This window comes from Hemiscyllium ocellatum, chromosome 28 (genome assembly GCF_020745735.1).
Source record: "Hemiscyllium ocellatum isolate sHemOce1 chromosome 28, sHemOce1.pat.X.cur, whole genome shotgun sequence".
Taxonomy (NCBI): Eukaryota; Metazoa; Chordata; class Chondrichthyes; order Orectolobiformes; family Hemiscylliidae; genus Hemiscyllium; species Hemiscyllium ocellatum.
In genome coordinates, this window is record NC_083428.1 from 30,015,277 (window position 1) to 30,033,176 (window position 17,900).

Consider the following 17,900-nt stretch of genomic DNA (forward strand, 5'->3'; position numbering starts at 1 on the left):
AGGCTGAGTAATCAACTCATTTGTTTGCAATATCAGTAAACAGGCTAATGTCTCATTCCCCAATATCACAGATCTCATATTTTCTCTGTTAGTGACCATCATAGCCATAATACAAATATAAAAGCTGCCACAAGATAAGCATTCCAAATCAAATTTATAAATTAAATCCTGTCATATTGCATCTAAACACCAACGACTCCATCTCATGCTTTCTGAGAGCTTTGGTCTATCTGATTTTTCAGATGCAATGTTTTCCCCAGTAGCTGTAGTGAGAGGTGGGAAATAGCTGAACTTCAGAGGCAGTGGGAGCCTTAGAAAGCCTTGGAGCATGACTTCGGCAGCCGAACAACATCAGAAAATGAACCACTTGCTTGGCCGAACGGTTGTACCAAGTGCATGAAATGAAATGGCATTCGCAGGAGGATGAAACCTTCCAGCTGACAGAGGGCAGCAACTTCCTGCTAAATGGAGCCACTGCCATTCCATCGGAATGATGCCTCAATCACCTGTGCTCTCGCGAGGAAAAATTGACAGATTCTGCCAGCTCCTTGAACACCAGCCATGATAACAACTGTCTAAGTTCGGCCATCATTCATTACATTATGATAGGTTCAGAGCAGTGGTAATAGAGTTGGGCAACACTTCGAGAATGGAAAAGGTGTGGTCCAAGCTCAAAACAAAGTTGGTGCTAGATACATCCGTGCTCCTTAATAATGACTGCAACCTTTCTGGTAGGCTTCACTGTGGACAGCCTTTAGCCTGCTTCTGTTGACTTAACTGATTCCTAATTAAGGGCTTTTGCCCGAAACGTCGATTTTCCTTCTCCTCAGATGCTGCCTGACCTGCTGTGTTTTTCCAGCACCACTCTAATCTTGACTCTGATCTCCAGCATCTGCAGTACTCACTTTCCCCCTGTTGACTGCCTATTGAAGTGCTCATCTGAGTCCTCCCCTCTAGGATAGCCTGAAGGCACCTTTGCCCTCCTGACACTTGTGCTTCCTTGGTCCCTTGGCAAAACTACAGATCACCTAAGCCATGTGCAGACTGCCTCTATGATATTCTCTAAATTAGGCTCCGTGTCAGTATCAATGAGCAGCTGTGAGTTTGAAAGAAAACATATTTTTCTTCATCAATGTCTTCTTGCTCTCCCAATTCTTGCTATTCTATCATTGTCCAGCCAGGTCGCAGTTCTGGAGTGACAAGGTAAAGGCTATGGTGACAGAAGGACAGGAACCAAGGGGTCATCCATGCCTTTCAAATCAAAAGTGATTGTGAGATACAGAGATGTTGGGATTTAAGGAAAATTTCACATGAACATCCCATCAACTTCAATTGTTTCAGCCACACCTCTGACCATAGCCTCCCCTGTGGTTGTTCCAGTGACAGTGATCGCTGACTCCTACATCTGGTGAGGACATGCTCAACTCCCACTAGTTAGATGCCTCCAGTTGTGCATCATCTTGCCCTGCAAAAGAGAAGGAAACCTGTCAATGAGTTTGGTGCAATGTTTTTGAGCAATCGGTTATCATAGTTGAATATTGTAGAGTGAGATGTGTGCATGAGGTGTCATATAAATGAGGGAGAAGTGCAGCTAATAATGGTAGACATGAGTTATGTTTGATAGATGGGAGCATGATGCATTGAGCACTTGTGAGGACTTTTGTAGAATCTAGCATTTGAAGATTTATTCACTGACCTTGACCACTTGGGTGAGGTAATTAAGCTTCCCATGGCATTGCATCCAGTCCTGTGGCATTGGTTCCTGGCACTGAATGTCAAAGCTTTATACTGTCACTGTTTTCCCACAGTTTGTCTGGAGAACCTCCCAGTTGCCTGCATTTGTCCTCCATTTGTCCAATTCCACCACCGAGATATCAGGGACAGCATGAGACAACCTCAACACGCTTCCTATCCTACAGCTCGATAGTTCAGGGATCTTTTTCCACCCAAATTCGTATACAATTAGTTCCAGCACCTTCCCAAAGTAGGATGTATCTCCCTTTCAAAACATTTTGTCTTGTCATCTTCTGCATAATATCAATAAATGATGACACATTCTTCTGCCCCTGTTGTGTTTGGTGAAAACAAATATAGCCACTGTCTATAATCAACAGCAGGAAAGAAATTTCTAATGCCAACATAACTAATCTTCTACTAGTTATCCTTTGATCAGATGCTCCAAGACCAGTTGTTCTTTAACAAAATGATCTTTAATCTGTTGTTCCATGACTGGTTTTTTACCAGTCAAGTAGTTTCTTGATTTTAACTAATCTGACTAATTCTGCCATTGAAGAAGATTCAGGTCAAAATACATTCACACTCAAGACAAAGAAGTTATGATTGTTAAATTTGTATAAAGTTAAAAATCACACAACACCAGGTTATAGTCCAACAGGTTTAATTGGAAGCACTTGCTTTCGGAGCGACGCTCCTTCATCAGGTGGTTGACCAGACTGTAACCTGGTGTTGTGTGATTTTTAACTTTGTACACCCAAGTCCAACACTGGCATCTCCAAATCATGAAATTAATATGAATTATCTCCCATCTTGTGTGGCAACTTGTGTTCTTGAGTTGCTTGTAGTCCAACTTTAATCTTAAATACTACACTTTCTGGACCAAGTAGTTGCTTGAGTTTTTTTCACACTAGACCACACTCGAGTCACACCAGACAACTTCATCAAGTTAGTGAGGCATGCTTTCCCATGTACAAAGCCATGTTAACTATACCTAATCAGTCCTTGCCTTTTCAAGTACATGTAAATCCTCTCCCTCAGAATCCTCCAACAACTTGTCTACCACTGACATCAGGCTCACTGGTCTATAGTTTGGCTTTTCTTTCCACCTTTTTAAAATAATCTCATCACATTAGCCAACTCCAGTCTTCTGTCACCTCACATGTGGTTGTCAATGATACAAATATCTCAGCAAGGGCCCCAGCCATTTCTCCTCTGGCTTCCCACAAAGCTCTGGGGTGCATTTGATCAGGTCTGAACAGCCTGAGCATGAGAAGTGAACAAACAGCCAGTACCGACCTCCTGATCACCATCTGCTGACTCTCATTCAAAGCTATACATATGTTAGCTGAGCCCATAATAAGTTAGGCTATGATACTCTTTGAAATCAAGACTTTTCTGTTACACATGGTCGAGGTTAAAATATTATTTTCAGATTTTATTTCTACAGGTTGTTTTCCTGTAATGCATGTTTCATCCATATGATTTGGCCACAACGCTATTGGTGATTTGGGAAACGATTTTTTTTTTAAAAACGTGAACTCTCATTGGCTATTATGCGATTCCATCCCTGGTTACCTTCAGTCCAGTCTAGGTGTTGACAAGGCAAATTTTTTCTGATCTTATTGTTGATGTTTCGAGGATGTTTTTAGAAATTATTGCAGGAGAAAGAATTTGGGTTTCAGGATTCGTCTCATTCTGGACAATGCACCAGGCCATCTTCCAAATTTGGTGAGCTTCCTGAAAACATCAAAGTGCTATTTCTACCTCCGAACACAACGTCTCTCATTCAACACACTGACCAGGGTGCAATAGCAGCTTTTAAAGCTTATTATTTTGGAAGCTGATTGCAGCTATAGATGGGAGGTAATGATGACAGTGTTCTTCAATTTTGGAAGAGCTTTAACATTAAGAGTGCTTGTGACATAATTGTGGAGGCCTGGGTAATGTCAGTAATGACTGCTCGCATGCAGTTTGGTCGAAGCTCCTCCCAGATTTCCTTGATGATTTTAAAGGCTTTTAACCATCAGTGATCAAAGACCATTATGTCGCTCTTGCAAAGCAAGTAGGCTTTGAAGAAGCAGAGACTGACCTACAATATGTTGCTGCTGGGGAAATGAAAGCTGGAGATGAAGACAATGAATTCCAGGATGTAACACCACATGCACGTTTCACTTCGCTTTTGGCTTCTATCCTGAGGGAAGTTGAGAAGCAGCTGCAGCTCTTAGAAGACAATGATTACAATGAAGAACTCAGCAGGATATCAGGTCCTCGCATAGCATCTTATCTGGTACCCAGTGAACAGCTTCTTCATAAAAGAAAGATAGCAAAGCAGCTTTCTTTTAAGCTGATCCCCAAGTAACAGTCTGAGAACAATGAACTATATCTTTCACTTCAGGACTACATAGAACATCGAACAGTACAACACAGTTCAGGCCCTTTGGCCCTTGACGTTATGCCAACCTTTTGTCCTAATCTAAGATCAAAAACGTACATACCCTACATTTTACTATCATCCATGTGCCTAACCAAGAATCACTTAAAATGTCCTTAATGTATCTGACACTACTACCACTGCTGGAAGTGCATTCCACGCACTCAGCACTCTGGCATCTGCCCTAAACCTTCCTCCAATCACCTTAAAACAATGCTCCCTTGTGATGGCCATTTCCACCCTGGGAAAAAGTATCTGACTCTACCTATGCCTCTCATCATCTTGTTAAACTCTATCCAGTTGCCTCTCATCCTTCTTCACTCCAAAGAGAAAAGCCCTGGCTCCCTCAACCTTTCTTCATCAGACATGCCCTCCAGTCCAGGCAGCATCCTGACAAATTTGGAGTGGCACAGTGGCTCAGTGGTTAACACAGCGCCAGGAACCCGGGTTCAATTCCTGCCTCAGGCAACTGTCTGTGTGGAGTTTGCACATTCTCCCCGTGTCTGTGTGGGTTTCTCTAGGTCTCTGGTTTCCTCCCACAGTCCAAAAATGTGCAGGTTAGGTGAATTGGCCATGCTAAATTGCCTGTAGTGTTAGATGCAGGGGTAAGTGTAGAGGAATGGGTCTGGGTAGGTTGCTCTTCGGAGGGTCGGTGTGGACTTGTTGGGCTGAAGGGCCTGTTTCCACACTGTAGGGAATCTAATCTAAATCTAAATTTCCTCCCCGCCCTCTCTAAAGCTTCCACATCCTTCCATATTGAGGTGACCAGAACGGTTCACAATATTCCAAGTGTGGTCTAACTAGGGCTCTATAGAGCTGCAGCAAAACCTCACAGCTCTGAAACACAATCCCCTGCTAACGAAAGCCAATGCACCATACGCTTTCTTAACAACTCTATCAACTTGGATCGCAACTTTGAGGGATCTAGGGACATGAAACCCAAGGTGCCTCTGTACCTCCTCGCTGCCAAGAATCCTGCCTTTAACTCTATATTCTGCAGTCAAATTCGACCTTCCAAAATGAGTCACTTCACATTTATCCAGACTGAACTCCATCTGCCACTTCTTAGCCCAGTTCTGCATCCTATCAATGTCTTGTTGCAATCTACAACAGTCCTCCACACTAGCCACAACTCCATCAACCTTTGAGTCATTGGCAAACTTAACCCAGCCTTCCACTTCCTCATCCAAGTCATTTATAAAAAATCACGAAGAGTAGAGGTCCCAGAGCAGGTCCCTGCGGAACACTACTGGTCACCAAACTCCAGACTGAATGTCTTCCGTCAACTACCACACTCTGTCTTCTATGGACCGGCCAATTCTGTATCTAGACAGTCAGATTACCCTGTATCCCATGCCTCCTTACTTTCTGAATGAGCGTACCATGGGGAACCTTATCCATGGGGAGCCTTGTTAAATTCCATATACACTACGTCTATTGTTCTCCCTTCATCAATGTGATTTGTTACATCCTCAAAGAATTCAATAAGGCTTGTGAGGCATGACTGTCCCTCATAAAATCATGCCAATTATCAAGCTATGCTTTTCCAAACAATTATAAATACTGTCTCTCAGAATCCTCTCCCAATAATTTACCCACCACTGATGTAAGCCAAACTGGTCTGCATATTTTCTTTTGTCATAACTCTGCAACCAGAACAGCCCCTGACAATATTGATGAGGCTGATGATAACCCTCAGCCCCTGACTTAATACAGTACTGTAACTCAGCAAACTCAGAACCCCTTAAAGTGTTACATTTGCTGTATTATTTCATTAAAATATATGATTTTAACATTTACTTAGGCTGTGCTATCGTTTGTGGCAGAAGTGGGTACTGCAGATGCTGGAGATCAGAGACAAGATTAGAGTGGTGCTGGAAAAGTACAGCAGGTCACGCAGCATCTGAGGAGCAGGAGAGTCGACGTTTCGGGCAAAAGCCCTTCATCTGGAATGAGGCTCGGGGTTGGAGAGATAAATGGGAGGGGTGTGGGGTTGGGGAGAAGGTAACTGAGAGTGCAATAGGTGGATGGAGGTGGGGGGAAAGGTGGTAGGTCAGAGAGGAGGGTGGAGTGGATAGGTGGGAAGGAAGATGGACAGGTTAGGAGGACGGTGCTTTGGAACTGGGGTAAGGTGGGGGGAGGGGAAATGAGGAAGCTGGTGAAGTCCAAATTAATGCGATGGGGTTGAAGGGTCCCGAGGCAGAAGATGAGGCGTTCTTCCTCCAGGCGTTGGGTAGTAAGGGAGTGGCGATGGAGAAGGCCCAGGACCTGCATGTCCTCGGCAGAGTGGGAGGGGGAGTTGAAATGTTCGATCACGGGGCGGTGGGGTTGATTGGTGCAGGTGTTCCAGAGATGTTCTCTAAAGTGCTCTGTGAAGAAGGCATCTGGTCTCCCCAACGTACAGGAGACTGCACTGGGAGCAACGGCTACAATAAATGACGTGTGTGGAAGTGCAGGTGAAATTTTGATGGATATGGAAGGCTCCTTTGGGGCCTTGGACAGAGGTGAGGGGGAAGGTGTGGGCGCAGGTTTTGCAATTACTGCGTGTTAGGGTAAGCATTATTTCGTTGCAATTTTTACTGATATTTTTGGAGGTCCACCCCTTGTTTTTCCCTTAGGTCCTATTGCGCAATTTTCTATAAAATCAAGTTGCACGAGAACGCAATTATTGCATTATAGTAGAACAGACTGTATTTACTTTATGGATTTCTTTGAGCAGACAATGAAACAATGATAGCTTTAAGGAAAATTTAAATTCAATTTGTCATCAAAGCTATCACTGTGATATGATGCCCCTATCAAGACCTGTTCGGATAACTGGAAGTAAGGAATATTTCCAGAAATCAGACCTTGAAATAGATTTTGTTCTGTGACCTTTTTAAAAGGTAGGAGTTGTAGAAAAGAAACTAAAGAGTTAAGAAAAATTATCGCAAGAGGATAAATGAAAAACTACATTTTACAACAATATTGATGCTTCACTTACTAACTAATACCTGCCATGACTCCATTCTTAATAGTTGCTCAAATGCCTTAATAAATCTACAAGTTGTATCATTACTTGCATATTTGTTTCTCCTCTGGTAAATACAGATTATTCTAGCAATTAAGTTTCACAATCCCTTAAAGTTCCTCCCCTTAAGCATCTCCCCTTAAAATCAAGAAATTAACCAAGCCTTATCTCTGTATGCTGCTATGCACCTACACTGAAGACCCAGATTTTGTATTACATTTAGAATCTTATTCTTTAAGGTTTTCTTTTTACTGATCTTCCAAAACCTGCCAAATTCTATAATCTGAAGTTAACAACAAATCTTAAAGTCACTCCCCCTCTCCGAAATGCCATTAGTGTACGCAAATAATATACCGATAATTCAAAATTAGACCATTATTCACAAGCTACTTTCAGTACTTTGAACTACACATGCCACCTGCTAGCTAATCTAAATCTTGTTCAGTTTTGTTTACAATCTTCATTGTAATTCTTTGCCCCAGATTGGGCATTACCAGCAAAGTTCAATATTGTTTTGTCAGTTCGTAAGTCTGGATCATGTACTTATACAGTTAAGAAGATTATGATCAACAAAGATCTCCATGAAATACCAATCAACAGACTGCCCAGCCTCAATAACTAAGCATTAACCTTACCCCTTGATCTCTTCAGTCCAACATCTTACACATGTTCCCCCAAACTCTTCTGTCTTTAGCTAACTCAATGCCACCTTGGAATGTCAACAGCTGGCTTCAGAATAAAGGTGGAGGTGGAGTCGCAATTTAATTCCTGGCCTCGACTACGAAAGGCAGATGAATCTTTTGCATTGCATTCTGCCCCTCGTTTTGGCGAGCTAATGGATGTAGGTGGCAAAGCATCTTTCCTCGTGCTAATTTTTCTCTAGTGAAAGCAAAAACCGGGCAGAGACTGAAATATACAACATAAAAAGGTACACACCTCCATAACAGAAAACATATATACATTGGATTTTGTTTCGAGCAGCAGCACAGACTAATTCACTCCTCCATAATCAACTGCAAGCTGCACGTTATCGCACCCTTCATGAACATCACACTATAATATGTTCAGCTGACAAGATGTGAAATGTTTAAGCTTTGGCTACTTGCCTTTGAACTGGAGATAGCATCACAGCTGTTGAAATTGACCATTCACTCCCTTACTCCTGAAGCTTCCAGGCACAGCACCACAGACAAGATCTGGGAAGCTGATGTACCTTTACAGCAGACGAGAGGAAAAAAAAGCTGACTGCTTCCAATCTGAATAACAGGGAGAGATTACAAGCCTGACCCCTTAATCCTAGAATTCAGAAAGTACATGCAGTTGAAGAATCTAAAATCCCATCTTGTTACTCACTCCATACTCCCAATAACAGAAATATTTCAAATTACATAACTTTCTATTATTATAACACATTTATTCCAAGGTGAATATAATCAGCTCTACACTTCGTGACTGTGATTATAATGGGCAATCTCACACACCAACCCTCAGAATCAAATCATTGCTCACTCATAAAAGCTGGTCTTTAAAATCTCACCTTTCCCATTGATTGTACAAGGCAAAACTTTTCACTTGCACCTTGCTGTCCACTGGCAGTAGAACTGAAGGAAAAGATCTTTTAACGCTCCAAGATATTTAAATCACACAAACTAACGAGTGGCAGGATAACTTCAGTCAGCAGTCTTAATGGCGATATATCAGCGCTGACCTCAGCAGGGTTACTAACTTCACAATGATATTAAAATAGAGACTAAATAAGGTTTACAGGCACTGATCATACATCAAAGGGAAGGAAACAGATCACCCATCCAATAAGCATCAAGGCGGTCTACAAGCTGAGTATTTTTGAGATTCACTGCCTCAACATTGCAATTTAATAATTCCAGCATAGCGCTTATACTTCTAAAGTCAATCATTAAAACCTTTGTTTTTTTTTAGATTTCCCTCACAATATTTTATTTGTACTTCTATGCTCCAGACATTTTATTGAGAAAGAGACAACAGACTTTCAGCTGCGCGTTTATTTCTAACCTTAGCCTCATGCTTTGTTTCTCCATGCCCTTCCCCCGCCACCTACAAAGATGTTGATTTTCTATGTATAAGGCACAAGCAGTGTTGGTATTGTCACAGTAAAATATACCAGAGAAGATGATCATTCAGCCCATCAGACCCATGCCATTATCCTGCAGCCCTATGTTCAAGTAATTGTTTACATGTGAGGTCTGGAGAAAATATCAACAAACTATCCGGCCAGTCGTCACTCAACCCCCACCTAAGTTAATTCTCAGTAAAGGTCACTGGGAAGCAATCTGGAGCAGGAATCTCTTTAGTTTTCCTTCTTCTTGCTCCCTCCAATGCCTTGGCTGAGATAATATACCTCAGGATAGATGAGAGATCCAATCCTATTGATGACATTACACAGGCACCCCGCAGGCTCATATTTACAAGAACCAATTCCATCTCCTCTGGACATTAGCACATTTCACATCAAACTAAAGATGTCTTTGCAAATGGAACATATACCACATTAGTTATCAAGAATTCAGTCCCAATAGTCAGTAAACATTTTAAAAGACCAAAGCTCTCCCTGTTAAGAGCAAATATTCAGTGATTTCAAATTTGAACAAAACGGGCCCCAAGAATCTGAAAAAAAGCCTATTCACATATCACAAAGCAAAACATCAAACAATCTGATGAGGCAGAAAGGTCGGATTTAGCATGGCTAGGCATCCAAATGCAGGAGGAAAGGAAAAAGAGAATCAATGTTTTCTAAATTGGTTTATAATTCCAGAGATTTACTTTCTGTCTGTGAAAACCAACCTGTTGGGTTACAGGGTATTCCAGATTTATTGGAAGCTGGCCACTGGTTTCATAAAAAACATAAACAACAATTAAAAAATCATACAACACCAGTTTATAGTCCAACAGGTAAACAACAGCGTGGGTTAGAGCTAACAGTGAGGATTACAATTGGGGAATGGCCTTTATTACAGTCCAAGGAGTTAACAGCTGGTGACTATAGATCAACTTACCTGAGACTTCGGACTGTGCTGAGTTTTAATGAGTTGCCATGGTTACAAAGCAGGCAACAGAAGCTCTGATCACAGAAAAAGTATTTTTGACAATTAAGCGTCACCGCGAGGGTATTTCCCCCCACCCCCCTGCCTCTGTCGTTTTAGTGTTTATGGAAACAGAGCGTAGAAGAAACAAAATGTACAATATTTACATTTTAAAAGCTTGTGATAACAGAATAAGCGGCCTCCAACAATTGTGGCGAGTCAAAGCGAGTGCAGAATGTTGCTTGATAAACTCACCTGGTTATTAACAACCTGCAGTTGTTTAAAATTTGCAGCGACGGATTGCGTACAGCAACAGCCTTAACCGGTCCACGCTGTGACCCGAGAGGGAGCTGGAGTGACCTAATAAAAGCAGACGCAGCGTTCCCGGGAGTGTACAACAGAGAGCAAGAAACACAAGCTCAGAATCAGACCACGATTATAGCCCACTCAGGTTTCTCACTGACCGCTAATGATGTCATCTCATGTCACTCTGACTGAGATTTCTGTTGCTCAGCCCTCCCCACAGCCTTTAGTAACAGGTTAGTAACAGCAACTCTCATTCCCCTGTGCGACTACCACTCCCACCCTGGGAACTGGTTGCTATGAGCAAGCGTTCTCTAGTTCCATTGAATCCAACCCTACAGTGATGTGCTGCAAAGGACAGGGTAAAACTCATGACTTATGGTCTCAACATGTGCAGCATTCCCCCCAAAAAGGGTGAAAGTTGCTTTTGGAGGTGTCCCCAAGGCAGAGGAAGTTAGCAATGAAAAATCTCACCTTAATCACCTTTTGCACTTCATCAGTAAGTTTTGATGACAGCCACAAACAGGAATCGCCAGATGGCAACACTGTGTGGGGCGAAGACACCGCCTCACTCAGGATGAGAAAGCACTGCTTCAGCGCGCCAAGTTAATTGTCATCTGAAGGAAAACAAGCTCCAGACGCCAGCCCCGGTCAGTCTCAGACACACCCGGAAACAAGCCCCGAATCCAGGGGCTGTGCCCGAGCTAATGGCCAGGCGGCTTTACTCACAATAACCTGAAGCGGTTTGTCCCCCGTCTGGTTCATTCCTGCTCGTTCGATTCTAGAAACTGTTGAACCCGGCAGACCCTGATTTGTGGTTTATCTGCAAAAAAGCATCAGCAAGCAGAAGCGATCGCCCCCACCCCCCAAAAAAAACAAACTCTACAGGTTCCCGGTGTGTCATCCTCAGGCTCCGGTCTCTGTGCCAGCCTCTGTGTAACAGGCTTTTTGCCTATCGATCTCTGTGTGTCAGTGTGTGTTGAAGTCTCTGTATCCCAGTCTGTGTCTCGGTATCTGCACTGCCAGACTTCCTGTCTCAGTCTCTGTGTTTTAATCCACGTCCCGGTCTCGGTTTCTATGCTGCAAGCCCGAAAGAAAAACCTTCAGACAATCAGATTGACACATTGGAGTAAGACTACAAATATTTAACATTACAAACATCACAAAGTTTCAAAAAAAAATACATCTGGACCACAGGACTACGGTAAACACAAGCTGTATTGCACAAGTAATAATAATGTTGGAAATAATCAGTAGTTATGGCAGCTTCCAGATATGCTTCTGTCATGAGCCTGAAAAATAGATCTCTTAATCTCTCCACAGAGGCTGCCTGAGCAGCTAAGTTTTATTTCCAACAACAGCAATATTTCACTTTTCTGTTACCGAAATATTATCTGAGAATCAATTTGCTTATAAGAAGCCTAAAAATTCAGCTCCTTAATACATTTTTTAAAAAATAGTCTGGAGTGGGAAGTGGGCATTGCTCCTGGCCCAGCATTTATCGTCTGTCCCTTGTTGCCCTTGAGAAGGTGGTGGTGAGCTGCCTTCTTGAACCACTGCAATCCATCTGCTGTAGGTAGACCCACATTGCCACTAGGGAGTGAGATCCAGGATTTTGACACAGCAACACTGAAAAAACAAGAATATACTTCCAAGTCAGGATGGTGAAAAGTTTAGAGGGGAACTTAACAGGGGGTGGTATTCTGATATATCTGCTGTCCTTTTCCTTTTAGATGGTAGAGATTGTGGGTGTGGAAGGTGCTGTATAAGGAACCTTGGTAAATGTCTGCAGTGCATTCTGTAGATGGCACACACTGCTGCTACTGTCAGTGGTGGAGGGAGGGAAGTTTTGTAGATGTGGTGCAAATTGGGCTGCTTTGTCCTGCATGGTGTCAAGTGGGAAAGTGAGGAGTATACCATCACACCCCTGACTCGTGCTTTGTAGATGGTGGGCAACTGTTGGGGAGACAGGACGTGAGTTACTGGCTGCAGTATTCCAAGCCTTTAACCTGCTCTTGTATCTAAAATGGCGAGCCCAGTTCAGTTTCTGATCGATGGTAACCCCAAAGAGGTCAATAGTGGGGGATTCAGTGATGGAAATGACATTGAATGTCAAGGACAATGGTTAGATTCTCTCTTTTTGAAGATGGTAATTCCCTGGCAGTGAATGGCATGAACATTACTTGCCACTTTACATCCCAAGCCTGGGTATTGTCGAGGTTTTGCTGCATTTGCTGCTTCAGTATCTGAAGACTCGCACCTGGTTCTGAACAATGTACAATCGTAAACAACCATCTCCACTTCTGACCTTATGAGGGGGGGAAGGTCTTTGATGAAGTAACTGAAGGTAGTTGGCCTCAGACACAGCCGTGAGGAAACCCTGCAGAGGTGTGGTTGATGTGGGTGTAGTTATAATGTTTAAAAAGCATTTAGATAAGGACATGAATAAGAAACGATCGGAGGGAGATGGGCCAAGTGCAGGCAGGTGGGACTAGTTTACTTTGGGATTATGCTCGGCATGGACAGGTTGGACCGAAGCGTCTGTTTCCCTGCTGTATGACTCTATGACTCTGATTTCTGGGGCTGAGGTGACTTCCAACAGTCACAACATTTTCTTTTTTGCCAGGTTTGACTCCAACCAGGAGAAAGTTTGCCCCAATTCCTATTGATTTCAGTTTTGCTTGTGGTCCTTGATGTCATACTCAGTCAAATGTATCTTTGATGTCCTCGTTCTCAACTCACCTCTGGAATTCAGCTCTCTTGTTCATGTTTGAACCAGGACTGTAATGAGGTCAGGAGCTGAGTGACCCTGGTAGAACCCAAATTGGACATTACTGAGTAAGTTATTGTTAAGAAGTGTTGTTTGATGACACTGTTGATGGCACCTTCCATCACTTTACTAATGATGGTGCAGACTGATGAGTCTGATGAGTATTATTTCACAGAAATATTTCAAACTATAGTACTATATTAAAAGGTTTTGAAAATTGGTAATAGAGTTTATGTAGAAACTGCACAATTTACTTGTCTTTCTATCTGTGGACGTGACATACCTGGACAATTTTCCACATTGTCAGGTAGATGCCAGTGTTGTAGTTGTACTGGAAGAGTTTGGCTAGGGAAGCAGCCAGTTCTAGAGTACAAGCCCAGTGACCTGGGTTAAATTCCAGCCTCGGGTGACTGTGTATGTGGAGTTTGCATATTCTCCCCGTGTCTGAATAGGTTTCACTGGGTGCTCCAGTTTCCTCCCACAGTCTAAAGATGTGCAAGTCAGGTGGATTGGTCATGCTAAATTACCCATATTCTGCTATTGCTGAATTGTTGTTAGGGCCCTTAGCCTTTGCAGAATACAATGCCTCCAAATGCTTCCTAATACCATGTGGGGTGAATCAAATTGATTGGGGACTGGCATCTGTAATCCTGCAGAACTCTAGAGGAGGCAGAGATGCATTAGTTGCCTCTTGCTGAAGATTGTTGCAAAAGCTTCAAAGATCTGTTCTAACTCTAGCCATTTAGCATGGTCTTAGTGCCACACAACAAAACATTAGGTATTCACAATGTGAAGATAGGTCTGTGCCTCCACAAGGACTGTGCAGTGGTCACTCTTACTGATACTGTCATAGGCAAATACATCTGTGTGTGATAGGTAGATTAGTGAGGATAAGGTCAAGTATGTTTGTCTGTTTTCTTAAGATTCCATGAGTGTGACTATGTCAGATTGTTGCGTGCTTTGTCTGAGAAGCATCTCTCCTAACTTTGGTACCAGCCTCCAGATGTTGGTTAGGAGAACTTTTGGGTCTGACAGAACTGTGTTTGCCATTGTTATTTCCTCTGCCTTTGTTGATGCCAGGTGTTCCATCAGGTTTCCTTCCTCCTTTGAGACTTCCAGCGATTAATACAACTGAATGGTTTGCTAGGCTATTTCAGGTTATGAGTCAACTATGTGGGTTTGGAATCACATGTAGGTCAGACCAGCTCAAGTTGGTGACTTTTCATCCCTAAAAGGCATTAGAGTCATAGAGACATAGAGATGTACAGCATGGAAACAGACCCTTTGGCCCACTCGTCCAGTTGACCAGATGGATTTTACAACAACCAATTCAAACCTATATTGCCAAACATTACCCAAGTCTGGATTACTAGTCCAGCGATAATACCACTAGGCAATTGAGCCTCCTCATTCAGTGCCATGAGTGAATTTTGTTTCCAAAATGTTTTCTGTGGTATATGTGTACAACTCTGGTACCAATGGTACTGGGTGTGACTTTGGTGAGGACATAATCACACATGTAGGGAGAATCGAATGGAAGAATGAATAGTGGGTAGACTGTGACATAAATAAGCTTGTCACATCAATTTGTCACCAGCCTTGCCATTTGTAGTAATATCCAAGCTAAAACCCTGTCTTAACCTCACACTCCCTCGCCATCTACCTCCACCAGGTTAATTTCAGCTGAGTGATGCAGCAATCATAGCAAGTCTGCTAAACCCCTCCATTACCCTAAGGGACACCTATGCTAAAGTCTTCCAGCAGCTAAAGCAACAACTTCAGATCAGATTTTTTTATTTTCAGTGACTCTAAAGCTGCTTTTGATCATGGATGTGGTTCCTTTCAGACTGGAGTGGGCCAGCTTGCCATCCACTGCTGGATAAAGGGAGGTCATTAAAGTACAGAGACAGCTGAATACATTTCATTCTCTCCTGCCAGTGTGGACTGACGATGCAGCTTTACCATGCTGAGGAGATCATGGTCTAAGTGCATATTGCTTTATGTCCACCATTTGTCAACACATCACAACCAATAAGGGATTCCAATCTGTCAACATCCAGCTGCTCTTTCTTCTGCATTTGGAGCAACATGATAACTCAGGAGTAGCTATTTGGTGACAAGGGCCATTCTTTGAAGATGTGGTGAACGACTGCAGTGCACAAGGCACACAGAAATCAACAAGATGCGCACAGGGGAAGCCATTCGTGTGATAGAGCAGACTACTGGGAATCTTATACAATTTTAGATAAGACCTGCAGTTTGCAATTTTTGAGAAGATTTGTAGCTCAGGTCGTGGATCAGGACGTAAGTTTGTTTGCTGAGCTGGGTTTGTTCTCAGATGTCTTGTCATCATGCTGGGTAACATCACCAGTGAGTCTCCAGCGAAGTGATGGTGTTCTGTCCCGATTGCTATTTATATGCCTTGGTCTGTTGTGGTGGGTGATATCACTTCTGGTTCTTTTTCTGAGAAGTTGGTAAATGGCGTCCAAATCAATGTGTTGATTGATGGAGTGCTTATTATTGAAGACCAGCAATACTTAGCTCTACGGAGCATGGATCGAGAGTGTGGTGCTGGAAAAGCATAACAGGTCAGGCATCATCCGAGGAGCAGGAGAATCGACGTTTCCGGCGTAAGCATTTCATCAGGAATGGTTCTACAGAGCATGGTTCAAGCTGTGGTCATCTATTGTATGCTGCACAACCCAGCATAAAGAAAGACACCTTACCATTGCTTGGTATAGCGAGCATCTGAGGAAGAGGAGGAAGTGGGTGGTTGGGATGCAAGTGATACTAACAACAAAGCTCCTTTCTACCCAGTCTGTCCATGATCAATCATTTCTCTACAAACCCAGTAAGCAGAACCCTAATTCCCCATTCATCCAACACTAGCTTTCCCTCAACAATAAATAGGAAGGATATTACTAAATTGGAAAGGGGTCAGAAAATATTTACCAAAGTGTTGCCAGGGATGGAAGATTTAAGGTATAAAAATAGACTGGATAGACTGGGTCTTCGTTCACTGGAGAAAAAGAGGTTTGTGGTGACCTTATAGAGGTTTAGAGAATCATTGGGGTAAAATAAGGTGAATAGCAAGGGCCTTTTCCCTCAGGTGGGGGGAGTTCAAAATTAGGGGGCACAATTTTAAGGTGAGAGGAGAAAGTTTTAAAAAGGACATGAGGGGCAATGTTTTTACTCAGAGTGGTCCGTGTGTGGAACGAACTGTCAGAGGAAGTGGTGGATGCAGGTACAGTTACAGCATTTAAAATACCTTTGGAAAAGTATGTGAATAGGAAAGATTTGGAGGGATATGGACCAAATGCAGGCAGGTGAGACTAGTTAGTTTGAGAATATGGTCAGCATGGATTAGTTGGTCCAAAGGTTCTGTTTCCATGCTGTATGATTCTATAACTCTAAATGTAAAAATTGCTGGAGAAACTCAGCAGATCTCGCTAGTTCAGTGCATTCGTAATGTTAACTGTGTTTCCTCTGGATTTCTCCAGTAATTCCTGTACTGTTTTTCAAATTTTCAACATTCACGTTCCATTTTAGTAGCTCATCTTCCCTCTGTCACTGACCAAACTTCCTGACTACAATGTATAAATAAAAGTCATGACAAAATAACATTCTAAACTAAGTCAAAACATGCCACTCTGCATAAAACACAACCTAATCATCATTGTAGTGCCTGTCTTCTATGTGCCTTTCCCTGAACTGACACTGGCTCTGCTTATAGACCTACCAAATAGAAGAGCAAGGAAGTTATTTTAGTCTTGTATAAGGCATCTTTATCTCCAGTTCTTAGCAGTGTACTTCAGAAAAGGTGTGAAAGCTCTAGAGAGAGTGCAAAAGAGATTCTTGAGACTGATTCCAGGGTGAGAATCTTCAAGTGTTCAATAATTAGAGAAATTAGAACATTTTTCATTAGTAAAGAGAAGGTTGTTGAGGGGTCTGGACAGGAGAAACTACTCCCACTCATGAAAGGATTGAGGACAAGAGGATATGTATTTAAGGCAATGAACAAAGGAGTGATGGCATGGAGAAGAATGATTTACAATCTGGAATACACTGCCTGAAAGTGTGGGGAGAATGTTCGGTTGAAGCATTCTCAAGAGAATTAGATAATTACATTCAAAGGAAGAATGTACAGGGGAGAATCATTGTTTATTCGGAGAGCCACTGCAGACATCATGTCTGCACAGCCTTTCAAGAGAAGCAGTGAGGGTCAATATGTGTGGCACAATCTTTGTGAATGGTGGGGCTGTCATATTTCACTGGCTGCGGAGAGATGTGGATGTGAGGTTTACAGCAATGCTAAGTGTGTGAGGGGGAGGTGAAGCTATGAATATTAGATATAAGTTATGTTTGGCAGCATAGAAAGTAGGGGCAAGAGGTAAAACCTTCGAGTCTGCTCCACTATTCATTATGATCATGGCAGATCATCCAACTCAGTGGCCTGTTCCCGCCACTTTCCCAGACCCTTTGATCCTCTCAGCCTTAACAATTATAGCTAACTCCTATTGGTAGGTGAGTGATGAGGTGCTTATTGAGCACTGCATTAGGTGCAGTTAATAGAATATGACATTTGATGCT